Genomic DNA, 16,087 nt, shown 5'->3' on the forward strand with positions numbered 1-16,087 from the left:
ACGCACTGAGAGATGTTCAGAATCATTCCTAGATCTTGAATAATATTTCAGTTTCCCGGTAGGAAAAAAACTGTGGAGGTCTGAATTGCAGTCTATTCAGGGAAACAAACTTCTTCAGGAAGGAAATGGTCCCCAGCAAGCTCATCCATTCCCTCCCCGAGTATGCTTACTTCCCTAATAAGGCTGCGCTTTGCCTAAGCAGGAGAGCATATAAAAGTGCAATGTTGCGGTAGACTCGTAGTTCTATGCCGTGCAGTAACGAGCACCGAAAGGATTAAGAGATATCTCTGTTGAACATAGTAAGGCAAAACGAATGCAATGTTTATTCATTCACGTAAGAAATCCCCTCAATCTTAGGCTAAAGTCCGTGATTGTAGGACAGAGATACAGTTAGTCAGTCAATCCCGCAGGAGAGACGTAACCGCCAGCACAGAGATACGGTTAGTCAATCAATCCCGCAGGAGAGAGAGACGTAACCTACCGTGCATGACAGCGCACGAGCTGGTACTGGCTCGGTTGGAGTTGGACTGGACTGGAGGACAGACACAGCAGCAGCTTACGAACGTTGTCTCTTAACTTTATGTCTGGGTTGCCAGCTACCCTATTCTACGAAGAAATAGGTCCGTTATTTTTTGAGCAGAAAGAGACTCTCAAGCTGGTATATTAAAGCAAAACAGAAAACGCTAAATATATAGATGCGTTTGTGTCGTCAGAACACTACCATACAACGGTAAAAGATAAATCGGAAACTCATGGAAGGCTGCAGGGAGTAACGATTAAATGTCCTTAAAATAATAGACAATAGACCTCTCGGTTGCCATCCGAAGAGGTAACTACAGCAAGCGTATATGACTTGAACCAACCAGTAGTAAAATAACGCAAGGCAAAATATGATATTATATTACAATAAAGTTTGTTCATACTTACCTGGCAGACATATATATAGCTGAATTCGGAAATACAGCTACATACATATCTGACAGGCAAGTTTCATGAACAAAACTTAAGAGAATCGAAGCAGACAGCTCAAGCTTCTTATGTTACTGGACATAAGCGGTCATTGACATAGTCTACAAGTCTATTTCTTGTACAAGTCTGCGAATGATGAATGAGAGCTCTTCCGAATCTTGTCAATAAGAGCTTATCCGTTTACGCAATATAAAGTTAATGAGATGTTTGTCAATGAGAACTAACCCATTTACGGGACAAAGAGATATTTTGTCAATGAGGGGATACCCACTTACTTGACAAAACGATAGTATATTGTCAATGGGGGAAAATCACTGAATTGACAAAATGTAATCCAGGAAGTCGAGCATATTATTTTTCCGATTCCCGTATCAATCGAGGAAGGGGGCAAGAATCCTGATAAGAGACTGGGCTTTCAGCAGGTAGGACCCCGATGTTCAACTTCGGCAGCGTAGTCCCGAACTTAGGAACTAACAAAATCTATCATCTGAAAAGCCCTTTCAGATGGACTAAAAAGCTTGCAACTTAAATTTATTGGCAGTATGGCAAAGGAAGTCCTGTCTTGCGCTTTCCTGAAGAGCGTCCTCTTGATGAGTGCTCTTGCAAGAATCCTACTGAAAGAAGTCGAGCGTCATGACGTGTAGAAGCTTTTACATAACCCGTAACTGCCTTATCACAAAGTCTTGACTGCAGTAGAGCAAACGAGATCTTCCCTTGAGCTTTCCTTAACTCCATCCACCTATGCAAAAAGCAATATTAATTGACAGAGACCTCTTGAATTCACGAAACCCGATGTCTTGCTGGGTTTTGAAGAAGAAGTTGTCTGTTCACTTTAAGCTTCCTCCGAAGCACTGCCTACTTCACATTCTTTGCAGGTGAGGTAGAAGGTATCACCGAAGGTAGAGGTAAAAATTCTTTAGGCCCAAATCTGAAACAAGAGCTTGAAGAGTTCAACAGAAACGTTCAGCCAGGCGACACACCTGGCGTGCACTGGTGCACGCTCGGCGTCCACTGGCGCGCGCTTGGTGTGCACCCGCGCGCGCCTGGCGTCCATCCGAGCATCCCGTCCAAGTTGAGAGGGAACGCCTTCTTATTCTCACAGTAATAAAGCTCGGACGTCCGCTCTCAAAAGCGTCCTGCTACTATGACTTCTTTTACGTATTTCTCGGTGGAAAGACGGACACGTGTTCAGGCGACGTTCGCCTTCTTACTTCTCACTGAAACGCATAACGAGAGAGAGAGAGAGAGAGGAAGTGAAGCGTCCTCTATAAAGCTTCTATTTAGAGGGCGAGAGTCCTTCCGAAAGCTCCAACCCCTGCACGGGGAGGACGCTTCGGAGGACGAGAAGCAATCCTTCAGGATTCGTGCACGCGCACGCACTTTGGCAGTCTGGGGAGTTTCATCAGATACTGCCGAAGGCACGCCAGATCGGTGGGGGTTCCTTGTAACCCTCCATCGGGTTTCGACATGCTCTCTCCCCGGGTCCTGGGAGTCAAGCAGAGGTCCCGGCCTAGAGGCGAAACGAGGCCGATCTGGCGCACCCTCCACTACACAAGGGGTATCACTGCACTTCTGCACTTCACTTTTGCTCTCTAAAGCAAGCACTTTCGATTCTAAGTTACGAATCGAAAGAGTATCAGAGAAAGGGCAATTCCTCTACAGACACTGTTTTAGGGCCCGAAGGCAACACTACAGGGTTAGGAGTAACAATTACAGAAGTAGCACTCTTCACAGCAATGAAGGAGAGCGAGCACCTCTCGCAAACAAATTCATAGCCTGTAGGCAATACTACAGGGTTAGGCAAAATAAAGTCTACAGGAAGGTTAGCAGGTTCACTACCCTGACTTTTGTTGCTGATTAATTGCGTACATACGAATCATATATCTTCCTTACGGAATTAGACATGTTTACTGATTAATTGCGTACATACGAATCATACGTCTTCCTTACGGAATAGACAAAGTCTCACACTCCTTACATGACAAATCTCAACAAAGAAGCAAGACCCATACCCCTCGTGCATACCAAGTGCGGATCTACGGAAGCTTTCGGTAGCCACACCCTATCTTTGCAGACAACCCCCTCTGAAACTAGCCTAACTAGGTTCAGATATCTTATGCAAAAATGAATCAAATTCAAATCAATTTAAGATAGCGTATGCCTAGCCACAAATCCAAGTAAATAAATCAAAAGACAATTAGGATACTTAGCGGCAATGAAGTTTCCAAAATCCTAAGACGGAGGTACTGAAAAAAGGTGTTTTCAGCACAGGCGACAGAAAAATTATGAATAGAAAATGGGAATGGTTCCTGATACCTGCCTCCCAGCGGCGGGAATGGGTACTAACCACCTGGCCGACCACTGCGTGTGTCGGAAGTTTTTAAAATTCTGTCGGATTTCAGAAAATACAGCTATATATATATCTGACAGGTAAGTTTCATGAACAAATTATATTTTCTAAAGCTCAGTTCAAAGGGATGTTCAGATTTTGTAGGGAAAATGAGGAGGAAATTAGATCCAATAAAATTGCTACGAGTCTTAAAAGGAGTATGAAGAAGTTTTGGAGGGAAATAAATAAGAAAAGAAAATCCCGAACCTTCTTACCTGACATAATAAATAATGTGAGTGGTTACGAAAACATTGCCGAGTTATGGAAAGAATATTATTCCGAGCTGTTTAACGACCCTAATTTCGAATGCTTTAAATTCTTTGAACACTTCAAGTACCCCAGGACAGGACAGGGTGACCCTTCAGCATTTAACCCTTTAACGCCAATTGGACGTATTAAACGCCGATAAAAATTGTGTCGGGTGCCAATTGGACGTATGGTACGTCGATGTAAAAAAGTTTTTTTAAAAATTCGCGAAAAATACTTATAGGCCTACTAGGCAAAAACTTTTGAATCACATGCCTTGGGGGATGCTGGGAGCTCATGGATCAGGGCATTGTTTTGTTTACAATCGTTACCCAGACGCGCAAGCGCGAATTTCTTTCTTCTGGCACTTAAAGGCATCAGCGACACATCTCAGAAATTATTTCGTCACTTTGACATAATTTTTGCACCATTTTATATTAGTCGTTACATGAAAATGTGCGCAATTTCATGTAGAATACAACAAAAGACAACTCATGGTTGTAGCTTTTATCAGTTTTGAAATATTTTCATATAAATAATGATGTGCCAAAATTTCAACCTTTGGTCAACTTTGATTCTACCGTAATGGTCGAAAAACGCAATTGTAAGCTAAAATACTTATATTCTAGTAATATTCCATCATTTACCTTCATTTTGCAACAAATTGGAAGTCTCTAGCACAATATTTCGATTTATGGTGAATTTCTGAAATAAACTTTTTCCTTACGTCCGCGCAGTAACTCTTCCGAAAAAATCATAAATTTTTTCGTCCGATTGTCGTAATGTTTGCACCATTTTAAATTAGCCGTTACATAAAGTTTTATATATGAAAATGTGCACAATAAATAACGATATAGAAAAAATTCGTCCTTCGGTCAACTTTAACTCGACCGAAATGGTCGAAAACCGCAATTGTAAGCTACAACACTTACAGTCTAGTAATATTCAATCAATTACCTTCAATTTGCAACAAACGGGAAGTCTCTAGCACAATATTTCGATGTATGGTGAATTTTTGAAAACAGCTTTTTTTTATGTCTGCGTGTTACGAATTCATGCATCATTTTGTGATAATATTTTCTCCGTGTTGCCTTGATCGTTTTACAATGTGTTATAAACCAAAATGATCGCAATTTATTGTACAATACAACAAAAAAATTAACTCGTTAGCTTTAACCGTTTTACTCACAGCGCAATTTGTATACAATTATATGACATTTTTTTTTTCGCGCTGTCATATATCCCAATATTTATATATGATATTTTTTTCATTTCTGATGGTTGCATACTAAACTTCAGGCAAAAAAAAAAAAAAAAAAAAAAAAAAAAAAAAAAAAAAAAAAAAAAAAAAAAAAAAAAAAAACAAAAAAAAAAAAAAAAAAAAAAAAAAAAAAAAAAAAAAAAAAAAAAAAAAAAAAAAAAAAAAAAAAAAAAAAAAAAAAAAAAAAAAAAAAAAAAAAAAAAAAAAAAAAAAAAAAAAAAAAAAAAAAAAAAAAAAAAAAACACCTCTTAATCTTGAAAACTAAGCGTGCCGTGATTTTTTGAAAAACATTTTTTCCACTTCGGCGCTCACTCGCGAACGGCGCCGGCATACAGGAGATGATTTTTAAAACACCGCTTCGGCGTTAAACGGTTAACTGAGGCTCATCCGGTACTTAGAGTTTTACTAAGTTTATTTGTCACTTCCTGTTTCTGTCATTCCTACTTACCAAGAGATCTTATTCTGGTTATACTCTCTCCTTTGATTAAAGATAAAAACGCAGACCACAGTGACATTAATTATAGGTCGATTGCTCTAGCCACTGTTATTTCTAAAGTTTTGGAAGCAATTATATTGGAGAGATGCAAAAAGCACTTATTGGCAAGTGACAACCAGTTCGCTTACAAAACCCATCATGGAACGGAAATGCCATTTCATATTCTTAAACACGTAACCGAGGAGTACAATGTTCGTAAAACACCAGTATTTGCTTGTTTCATGGATATGTATAAAGCCTTTGATAAGTGTCTCATAAGATGTTATTTGAAGTACTATCAGAAAGAAATGTTCCATGCTATATTATTAAACTGCTAGGTTAGTGGTATAAAAATCAGCAAATGATTATCAAATGGGGCCATGTATTTTCGAGTGAATTTTCCACTTCATGTGGTGTGAGACAGGGAAGTCCACTTTCACCTTACCTGTTCAATGTATATATGGATGACCTCTCACACAGGCCAAGTCAAATTAAAGTGGGATGTTATTTAAAGAACATGATTTTAAATCATTTGTTGTATGCTGATGATATTGTTTTATTTGCTCCTTCAGTAGGTGGGCTGCAGCAGCATATAAACATTTGTCATGATTTTATGTCTGACAGACTTTTATAGTTAAATGTAAGGAAGACCAAATGTATAATTTTTTCTAAGAGTAAGATCTACCCAAGTAATATATCATCTATTGTTGTTAGCAATGCACATATAGATTTTGTACCGGAAATAAAGTACCTAGGATATTATCTTACTGCTCAAAATTCGGACGATGCCCATGTAGAATATTTGTATAGAGGTCTATGTGCAAGGGGCAATATGATTTTAAACAACCTATTTAAATGTATAGTGATGATGTCAAGAAAATGCTTTTTCAGAGTTTTTGTACAAGTTTTTATGGCATGTCTTTGGTTGTCAGAGAGAAACAACAAACTATGAATAAGGTGAGAGTATGCTACAATGATAGCCTACAAAGACTCTTGGGCATTCCAAGGGATGCAGGCTCATCCACTCTTTTCAAGAACCGAGATGCAAAACCATTACATGCTATTTGCAAAAGCCGAAGAATTCTGAAAACTGTATTATTAAGAGGGTTGCCCAACCAGTTTACTTGCATGCAGTGGTCCCCCTGTATTCGCGGGGGATGCGTACCAGACCACCCCGTGAATAGTTAGAACCCACGAATAGTTGGAACCCCTATAATTTTATCACAAAAAGGGCATTTTATGATGGGAAAAAAAAAAAAAAAAAAAAAAAAAAAAAAAAAAAAAAAAAAAAAAAAGGGAATTTGTGGATATTTCTGATACAAAAATACCGCGAATACGTATGTGAATTTGCCGCGAATAATGTGGGGAAATGTTCCCAAGAGAAATCCACGAATGTGTGAGTTCGCGAATCCAGAGAACACGAATACGTTGGGTCCATTGTATTTCAATTATTTACAAACACTGGAAAAGCCTCATTTCTGCTTGGCGCATTTGGTGCGCTCCTTATGCAAGAATATACTAGTATTTATTTGTCTTGTTCTGATATGCTATATATGTATATGCCCTTTTAGTAGGAAGAACCACTTAGTTTCATGATCCGCACCTCATTCATATCATAATTTTTCACCTCTCTTTCATAATCATTTCTCATACTTACTTAAATTTTTTTCCTCTTAGAGTTTGGAGGCTTTTTATACAATATGTTTGTGTGTGTGTATATGCATTTGTCTATGGCCATTTATGTCCAAAATAAAGCTTTTGAATTTGAATAAGCGAAACCTCCATTAACCAAAACTCGGCAATTTCGGTTAATGGCGCCACTATTAGGTATGTTATGGTGTAATAACTCTCTTATCGGCACCATAAATCGCAGATTTTATAGTGCTAGACAATCCCCATAAAACTGGATCGCCATTAACCGAGACCGCTGATAACCGGGGAGAGTCTGTACTGTCAACACTTATCACAATACTACTACCATCCAATTGTAAACTGACAAAGTATCCTCTAAAACCACCATACAAAGTACAAAGCTTCACGTATAAGTCTTCTTAACTTAACTTAACACTTGTCAATACAACATCATGATGTAAAAGCAGTTTCTACAGCAAATACGTATCCTCAGTTCAAAAAACAGGCATCATCTACCTTTACTTTCATGAGTACATACCCTCCGTCAAAAAGTTTAATTCTAACTCTGCTTGGAAGACCAATCCCTTGCACTTGTCAACATGTCCACCTTGAAATCAAATTCTGGTCTTTTAGCGATGAAATACACTTAATGCACTGTACTGCACTTGAGTCATCTGCATGGAAAGTAAACTTTCTGCAAGTCATAACTTGTCTTGTTGTGCATGTATGATTCCCACCTAAAAAACAAAAAAAAATAACACAAAAAATAAGACAACACTAACAAATGCAGCCCAGATAAACATCCGGACCAGTAAGTCCAACTCCAAGTCGAAATTTTCATAAAACAGATTGCTGAATAACAAATTACAAATAAGAAACAAAAGCATACAGAAAAATGAATATATAAGGTACTTCTTGAGACATCATGCACTTGTGGACAAGAAGTCCACTACAAAAGAATAAAAATGTGCAGCTACATCTCGTCATCCGACTAAATAATGTGGCAACTTTAATCTACTTCTGCAATGGTTCCATAAAAGATACACTACTAATCACTTGGGTGATGGGTGATTCATGTCTTCATTTATATGGTTTCTTGAATAAGAACTTTACAGTAATACAGTACCATTCCAAACATACATTGTCCTCAGATTCCAAAGATTACCATGTGGTAGCAATAAGTATTTTTGCTGTAAAATTTCCATGTCAACATGTCATTTTGTTAAGTGAAAACTGACGAAAAAATAAGCAAGTATATTACTAAGTTTTTTTTTATAGAGTACCTTAAATTTATAGAAACAAAACAACTGCTGTCCAAGTGGCACACTAATTGTTAACTATAAGTTGACATATGCTAATGAGGCACTGCCAGGTTAATGGCGACCTGGTTTTACAGCGCTTGTCTAGTGATGTTGTCAAAAGGATTTTTGGCACCCATCTCCAGTTAATAGCACCATTAATCAGGTTAGTAGTACTACTATCGCCAATTTTTGGTTAGCAGCATTACGTTTCCTTTAACATAGCCTAGATGGTAACATTTTAGAAGTCACGGTGTAATTTATTTTTTCACATTACCACACACTCTTCTCTGTCAATTCATCAAAACTGAGGTTAAAATCACAATTTTTGAAAGTAAACTGTATTTTTCCTAACTATACAAAACTGAAGTCCTTTACATAAGGAATTACCATCAGCACCAGCTGGACCGGTCGTAAGATTTAATGACAAGGTAGTTCGGCAGTAACTGCTTGTCCGATGGTCGGGAGTCCCACCCGACTGGATGTAAACATTTCACTTTGCTTTAGGCCCAGGAACAGAGGGGTGGTATGAGGTGGGCCTATATGTACAGGACCTAAGGTTTGTATAGTAAAGAAAAATACAAATTACTTTCAAACATTGTGATTTGTTCCAACACATTATACAAAACAATCGGTCCTGTACATAAGGAAGACTCACTTATTGGTGGTAAGAATCTGAGTCTTGTGGACAGACTGGTGTTCGCCCAACCTGAGTTCCCTCCCTGGTTGTAAGAGCAAGGGGGAGGGAACCTAGCCTCTGTTCAACTGATCGGAGTGAGAACTGAAGGATATGCGGCCAGACCTCTGGACCAATTCATAAGAGGGAGGCATGCATACCTCTTATGAATAGCAATCAAGAACTTATGTCATAAGTAAGAAGCCAAATATAAAGGATTGGGTTTGTCTCTTACTGCTGTCCGCTTCCACCCTTGCTAGGGAAGGGATGGATAAACGCTTCTATCCCTAACTAAAGTGATAGAATGGAGCTCCGTTACATAGCTTACCTGCACTGTTGTCCTGACCAGCATGTGACGACAGCTACCCTCTGCCCGCAGGAAGAGGGAAGAAAAGAGAAGGAAGAGGAACCAGTCACACTCTCATTCATTCTCCATTCATGCAATATCACGAGGACGAGATGCAACCTTGTCCTATTAAAGGAGCTGGGTAAGCTACCAACTTGTTGAGCAGCCACCATGGGTCCCAAGGAAAAAAAAAGTGTTAAGGACCTATGGGCAATATCCTGAAGGTAGGAGGAGGTGAAGGTGGTCTGGTTGGACCACACCCCTGCCTTCAGCACCTGTGCAACTGACAAGTTCTTGCGGAATGCAAGGGTTGGACCAATACCTCTAACTTTGTGGGCACTCGGACGAAAGGTACTGGTGTCGGCACTCCTCTCGGAGTCGTACGCTTTCCTAATCACCTCACGAAGCCAGAAAGAAACAGTGTTCCTGGACACTTCTTTCTTGGTCACCCCAGTGCTAACGAAGAGGTGTCGAATTTTCTTCAGATAGCCCCATAGCACTCTAACAGGAGAAAGTAGCATCTCTTCCGTATCATTGCCAGTAAAGTCCTTTACGGAGGGGATCGTGAGACGGCTCCCGGAGAGGCTCATAGGGTCTACAAGTCAAACTCCCTAAGACAAGAGTCACGTCCCACCCCGGGGGGCTTAGTTCCCTGGGTGGGCAAGACCTCTTGAAGCTCCCCATCAGGAGAGATAATTCCATGGAGGAGGAAATATCAACTCCTCACAGCTTAAGGACTAGGGCCAGGGCAGCTCTGTATCCTTCGACTGCTGAGACAGAGAGGAGCTTCTCTCGGTGAAGAGAAGATCAGGAAATCCGCTACCTGCTGAAGAGTGGCTCTGAGCGGAGAGAGACCCAATCTACGACACCAACCACAGAAGACGGACCACTTTCCCTGGTATGTATACTGCTGCAGAGGACTGTCTGAGGTATCCAGCCATCTCTGTTGCTGCTCAGCGAGAAAAGCCTCTCTCTCGCAAGAGATGGTGGATAACCACCAGCCGTGAAGACACAGGGATTGTACTGCCTGGTGGTACCGTTCTACAAGCGGTTAACACAGCAGGTTGTGCGATGGGGGAATCTCTCACACTGCCTCCGAGAGAAGAGCCAGCAGGTCCGGATACCAAACGGCCTGAGGCCATTTGGGTGCCACCAGAATCATCCGAAGATTGCTGGTGACCAGCACCCTGCTGATTACCTTGTGAATCAGAGAACGGGGTAAAGGTGTACACTACAAGGTTGTCCCACGGGTGTTGGAACGCATCCTCTGCAGCCACCCATGGGTCCAGCACAACTAAGAACAAAACCTGAAGTTTTCTGTTGTGCCGGGTGGCGAACAGATCCACTACTGGACGCCCCCACAGGTCGAACAGCCTTTCCACGTCTGGGTGTAGAAACCACTTTGTCCCAATCACCTGATTCTGGCAGCTGAGCTTGTCTGCCACTACAATCCTCTTGCCTGGAATATCCTGGAATATATCTCGCTGACAGCTCTACCGAGTGAGCTACGGCCCACTCGTGCACCTGCATCGTCAACTGATGTAACGGGAGGGACATTAGGCCCCCACTTCTTGACATATGCCACTACCGTGGTGTTATTGCTCATCAACACCACCGAATGTCCCATCAGCCGTTCCCGGAATTCTTGCAGCACGAGAAACGCTGCCTTGAGTTCCAGGACATTGATGTGAAGGTGCTTCTCCTGCAACCAGCAACTCTTCCAGGTGTGCGCCCCAACCCTCGGTCGATGCATCTGAGAACAGAATCATCTAGGAGGGGGAGTGCAAAGCGGCAATCCTATTAAGAGGTTCCTGTCGTCTAGCCACCAGGCTAGATCCTCCCTTATTTCCTCCGTGAGAAGAACCAGGAAGGATTGCAGATCCCGCGCCTGTGACCAGCACTCCTTTAGTCTCCATTGCAGAGACCGCAGGTGAAGACGCCCATGAGGGAATAACTTCTCTAGTGATGACAGGTGACTGATCACGACTTGCCGCTGCTGAGCTGACTGTTCCTGCCATCGAGCTGCTTCCCTGAACCTGTTGATCCGCGAGTCCGCGGGGAAGACTCGTGCTGCTACGGCATCGACCAGCATACCCAGGTACTTTATACTCTGCTTGGGTTCGAGATCTGACTTCTCGAAATTTACCACGATCCCCAGATCACGGCAGAAGTCGAGGAGGTGATCTCTGTCCTGTAGGAACTGCGAGTGAGAGCTAGCCAGGATCAGCCAATCGTTGAGATACCTCATCAGACGTATCCCAACCAAATGGGCCCAAGCCAACACCAGAGTGAACACTTGCGTGAACACCTGTAAACAAAGTGCCCTGAATTGGTACACTGTCCCGTCAAGGATAAAGTGAAAGTACTTCCTGGAGGACTGATGGAGGGGTATTTGAAAATACGCATCCTTCAGGTCCACCTAAAGCAGGAAATCGTTCTCCTTGATAGAATCAAGCACTGAGCGTGCCGTTTCCATCATAAACTGAGTCTGGCGAACAAAACGGTTCAAGGGAGAGATATCTATCACCAGTCCCCAGCCCCCCGTAGACTTCTCCACCAAGAAAAGTTGGCTGTAGAACCCCGGTGACTGATCTCGCACGATTTCCACAGCTCCTTTGCTCAGCATGCATGGTCTGCACTTCTCGAGTTAGTGCCATGTCCCTGGCAGAACCGGGAACGTATGTTTGAAGGTGGACCGGGTGTGAGGTGAGGGGTGGCCTTAACTTGAAGGGAAGTAGATATCCCTCCCGAAGGACATCCACTACTCAAGTCTCAGCTCCGTAGCGCTGCCAAGTTGCCCAATGGCTTGCCAGGCAACCCCCCCACTTCCTGCAGTAGGTGAGAAGGAATGCCGTCCCTAGCATTTCCTTCTCTTCCCCTTCCACTTAGACCCTTTCCCGCAAGAGAAGGAGGGCTGATGCTCACCTCTTGAAGTGAAAGAGGAAGGCTGGGTCTTTCCTCACACTACCCTCAATGGTGCTCACATCTTGGGAGCGGAGGAAGCGCTAGCTAAGCCGCAGTTGAGCGAGACTGCCCAGAAGTCTTCGCAACTGCCTGGTGTACTAAGCGATTGCTGTCCTTAGCTCTACGCTTTTCCATCACAGTGTCCACCATCTCTCTGGAGAAGAAAGAGGAGGAACCCAGCAACGGTCCGTTCCGCAAACCCAACATTACCTCGTGACTGGCTGCCCTGGTTACGCGAGTCAGGACTGCGTCCCTTCTCCTCAAAACCAGATTGGCCCACAGGCTGGCCGTCTGGTGAGCGAGGTAGGAGATGGCCCTACCTCCAGACTGGCAGAGTCTCTCCCTAACACCGAGTCTTCCCCAGGAACTATAGCTCCCGGGGAGGCTGCGACTCTGGATACTGTGAGGGACCACAGATCCAGCCAGGAAACGGCCTGGAAAGCTGCCATGGCAGTGGATTCCAGAGCCGATGCCTCTTGCTGCGAGAACCAAAGGTTCTCTGACAGCAGGTGTTGAAGAGGCACTCCCGGAGTTAGGCGAGCTAACTCCGGATCAACCTGCTTGGTCGGCAACGGGTCTGCCGAAGGCATGTAGAAACGCCGCTGACAAGGCAGAGGAGGAGGAAGCAGCTTGTTTGACCTGCTGGCCCTGAGTGAGGCCTCTGTCGGCCAAGGAAGATGGGTAGACCCACCGTCGCTCTGGGTTCCTTCTTAGGTCCCCAGAACGACTCTAACCTCGATGGACGGTCAGAGGGAGCAACCACCGATCCTTCCCCGAGGTCATTGTGCTGACGGATATGCGCAATGGCCTCTGCAAAGGACCTCTGTATCTCGGGGTGATCGCGTCCTAAGGTGATAGATCGTCAGATCCATCCAGGCCGATCACATCCTCAAACACACTTCCTTCAGGAGGAAGAACCTCGCCAGACCCTTCGTTATCTCCTCTAACCACTTGAGCGTATGATCTGTCCGGTTCCAAAACTGAACCAGGCTCATAGGCTCTCATGACCGGGCCGTAAGGAGCGCACTCCTCACGGTCACTCCTGTTTGCCTCACTCCTCCCAGTGTAGCCCGAGGAGGTTGAAGGGACAGGTGAGGAAGATCTGATGCTCCTACCCTGCCTACCAGCAGAACCGGTAGGCTGGGAGGACTGCAGGCGATCGCAAACCAGCAGTGGTGATCGAGCTGCAGGTTTGGACCAGCGATCTCCCTGCAGAAAAGCGCTGGACCGAGGACGGTAGCGTTGGTCTCGGGCATCAGGGGAGCTGCTACCAGCCGTGCAGATTGTCCGATCACGCTGATGGGATTGACGGTCGGGTGACTCCTCACCAGAAGCAGCCGAAGCTATTCCTGGTGACCGGGGGTACCTCTTCCCAGCCTTGACACATGAATGGTCTGATGGGACCGTCACGTCAACTCTGGGTACCTGACGATTGTTGCGCGAGCGATTGCTGGGTCTGGCGAGTCACCCAAGCGACTCTTTATCATCCTTCCGCTCCGTGCCTGGGTCCTGACGGTGAGAGTACTCAGCCGTCTGGACCTTGGCTGTAAGGTCACCAGCAGGTGACCGTACACTCAGTGATGCTGGCTGATGAGCGGCCAAGACTGTTACTGGTCCGGAGGTGGAACCTCTGGAACTGGGAGTGGAGGTACCAGCAGTGGCTGGGACCTCCACAGTCCCCATCTTCCTCTTCCCAGAGGAAGAAGAGACGGGCCACGTTCCTGGAGGAATAGGAGAACCAGCGGATGACCCGCCTGTCTCTCGCGAGACAGACCCTTAGAAGTCTCTGTGCGAGACTTCTTGGGGGGGGGATGAGGCCACCTTCTTCTTCCTCGGCTGGGGGGCATTGGAAGTTGAAAGGGAAGATGCGGCAGGAGACGAAGACGAAGAAGACGACGACGACACCTTCCTCTTCTTCATCAACTTCCTCAGGACAGCTAACAGGTCTCCCTTCAAGGCTGGAGCTGGGGTGGCAATGGGGCCCAGCTCCACCTAGCCGGCAGCACTTTCATGGGAAGGAATAGGGGCACCAGGCATGGCGACGGCAACAGGTGGACGATCCAGGGGCGAGCTCTTTGGGTACTCGAAGTCAGGAGGAGGGGCAAGGACAGCAAAGCCCGGAGGAGGGGATAAATACTCCCTCTTAGGTACATAAGGCAAAGGAGCCTGCATCGCAGACGTGGAGGTGACCATTGTCATGTGTAGGGTGTATACCAGGTGAGGGGGAGCTGAGTATCCTGGGGTCGAGGCTGTGGTAGTTGTCCTCGTCTCCACCCCGTGAGTAACTGGGACTGCAGCCAGATGATGGAGGAGCTCCTGAATACTAGGAGTGCCCGGAAGACTCAGCGAGCGCCACACCAGCTGAAGGTCCCCACCCGTGGAGGCAGACACCTGAGGAAGCAACAATCAGGTTAATGGGGGTGGGGGGGTTCCTGATCGCTCAGCGGGAGAAAGATTCCCCCCCCTGAGTGGACAGAAGACCTCGAGTACAGCTCAAGGTTGGGATGTCTCCCTCCCTCCTCTGCACTCGACAGATTGGGTGAAGAGGCGGAGAGAGACACGTCCCCCGAAGGGGAGAGAGCCATACGCGGGAGCTGACAAGGAGGGAGAAAAGAAAATGACGTATCCGTCACCTGAGGTGTCAAAGGAGAGCTTCCTGATGACATCTTGGAGGCTTTACGCGACTTCTTCCTCTTCTCGTACCGCTCCCACTGCTCCCCCGACCAAGAGACACAACAATCACACAGGGCATGAGGATCCACAAAGTCACTTGACCGGAAAGCCCCACACTTTCGGCCTCCCACTCCAGGGCACACTCTCTGGTTGGATGGGGGGCGCAAGGTTCTTCCTGTGCAATAACACAAACAAAAACAAAAGAAATACTTACAGTGTCACACACTGATACACAAAGAATTAGGCTGAAAGCTGAAAAGTACATAAACTATCTCACGACAGAAGCGGGCAGAGAGGTCAACACACGTCTGCACCTGATGGTGGTCGAAAACAAAGCGGAATGTTTACATCCAGTCAGGCGGGACTCCCGACCATGGGACAAGCAGTTACTGCCGAACTACCTTGTCATCAAATCTTATGACCGGTCCAGCTGGCGCTGATAGTAATTTCTTCTGTAAAGGACCAATGGTTTGTATAACGTGTCAGAACAAACATATGTGTGGACAACAGTTTGTGGGGGAGCCAATCCAGTCACCAGAACTGATGAGCTGATGGACTTGCCTAGAGTTCTTTCGACCAACACAGGTTATCGCATCTGTGGACAGGTGCCCAACAATTTTATGATGGTTGACCACTGGATTTCACGAGGGAAGGAAATTAGCCGTTTGGACCAGAGTATGAATAAACTACGTATAGGCCTAACTAATTTCGTTGTTAGACCCTGCGGCGCTATTTGTAGACTGACATGAGTCCAAATTTATATATAATAAATAATAACCAAGAGATTCTTGCCTTTCTTACCCTTGTTATTCAGTCTCTGACATAATCTCAAATTCATCTGCATTTCTAATCCCTTCTCTCAAAACATCCATAAAAAGTGCAACTAGAAATGGGATAAGTGTCCTTCTCTGATGTAAAGAAACTCTGACTTCAACCATAGCTATCTGTGATGTAAACAAAGTCTAACTTCAAGCACAGCCAATCTTTGATGTAAACAAACTGTAACTTCAAACATAGCCAATCTTTGATGTCAACAATCTATAACTTCAACCATAGCTGATCTATGATGTAAACAAATTCTAATTTAAACCATAGCTGCTCTAAGATGTCAATAAACTCGAACTTCAACCATAACTGATCTATGACATAAGCAAATTC

At 44.6% G+C, this 16,087-nt stretch overlaps 1 protein-coding gene across 7 annotated transcripts in view; it reads right to left on the bottom strand.

Annotated features, from left to right (window-relative positions):
• The window catches only part of LOC135203490 (uncharacterized), a 58,362-nt gene that overhangs the window by 38,094 nt on the left and 4,181 nt on the right, over positions 1-16,087 (bottom strand). For 4 of the 7 annotated variants that reach the window (XR_010311939.1, XR_010311938.1, XM_064233213.1 and 1 more), the window contains exon 2: positions 7,511-7,709. The exons of the other annotated variants lie outside the window; for them this stretch is intronic. The gene's annotated coding sequence lies outside the window, so the exon portion shown is untranslated. The remainder of the gene's footprint in view (positions 1-7,510; positions 7,710-16,087) is intronic. 7 annotated transcript variants of the gene reach the window in all.

Source organism: Macrobrachium nipponense, chromosome 36 (assembly GCF_015104395.2).
Source record: "Macrobrachium nipponense isolate FS-2020 chromosome 36, ASM1510439v2, whole genome shotgun sequence".
In the NCBI taxonomy this organism is placed as follows: Eukaryota; Metazoa; Arthropoda; class Malacostraca; order Decapoda; family Palaemonidae; genus Macrobrachium; species Macrobrachium nipponense.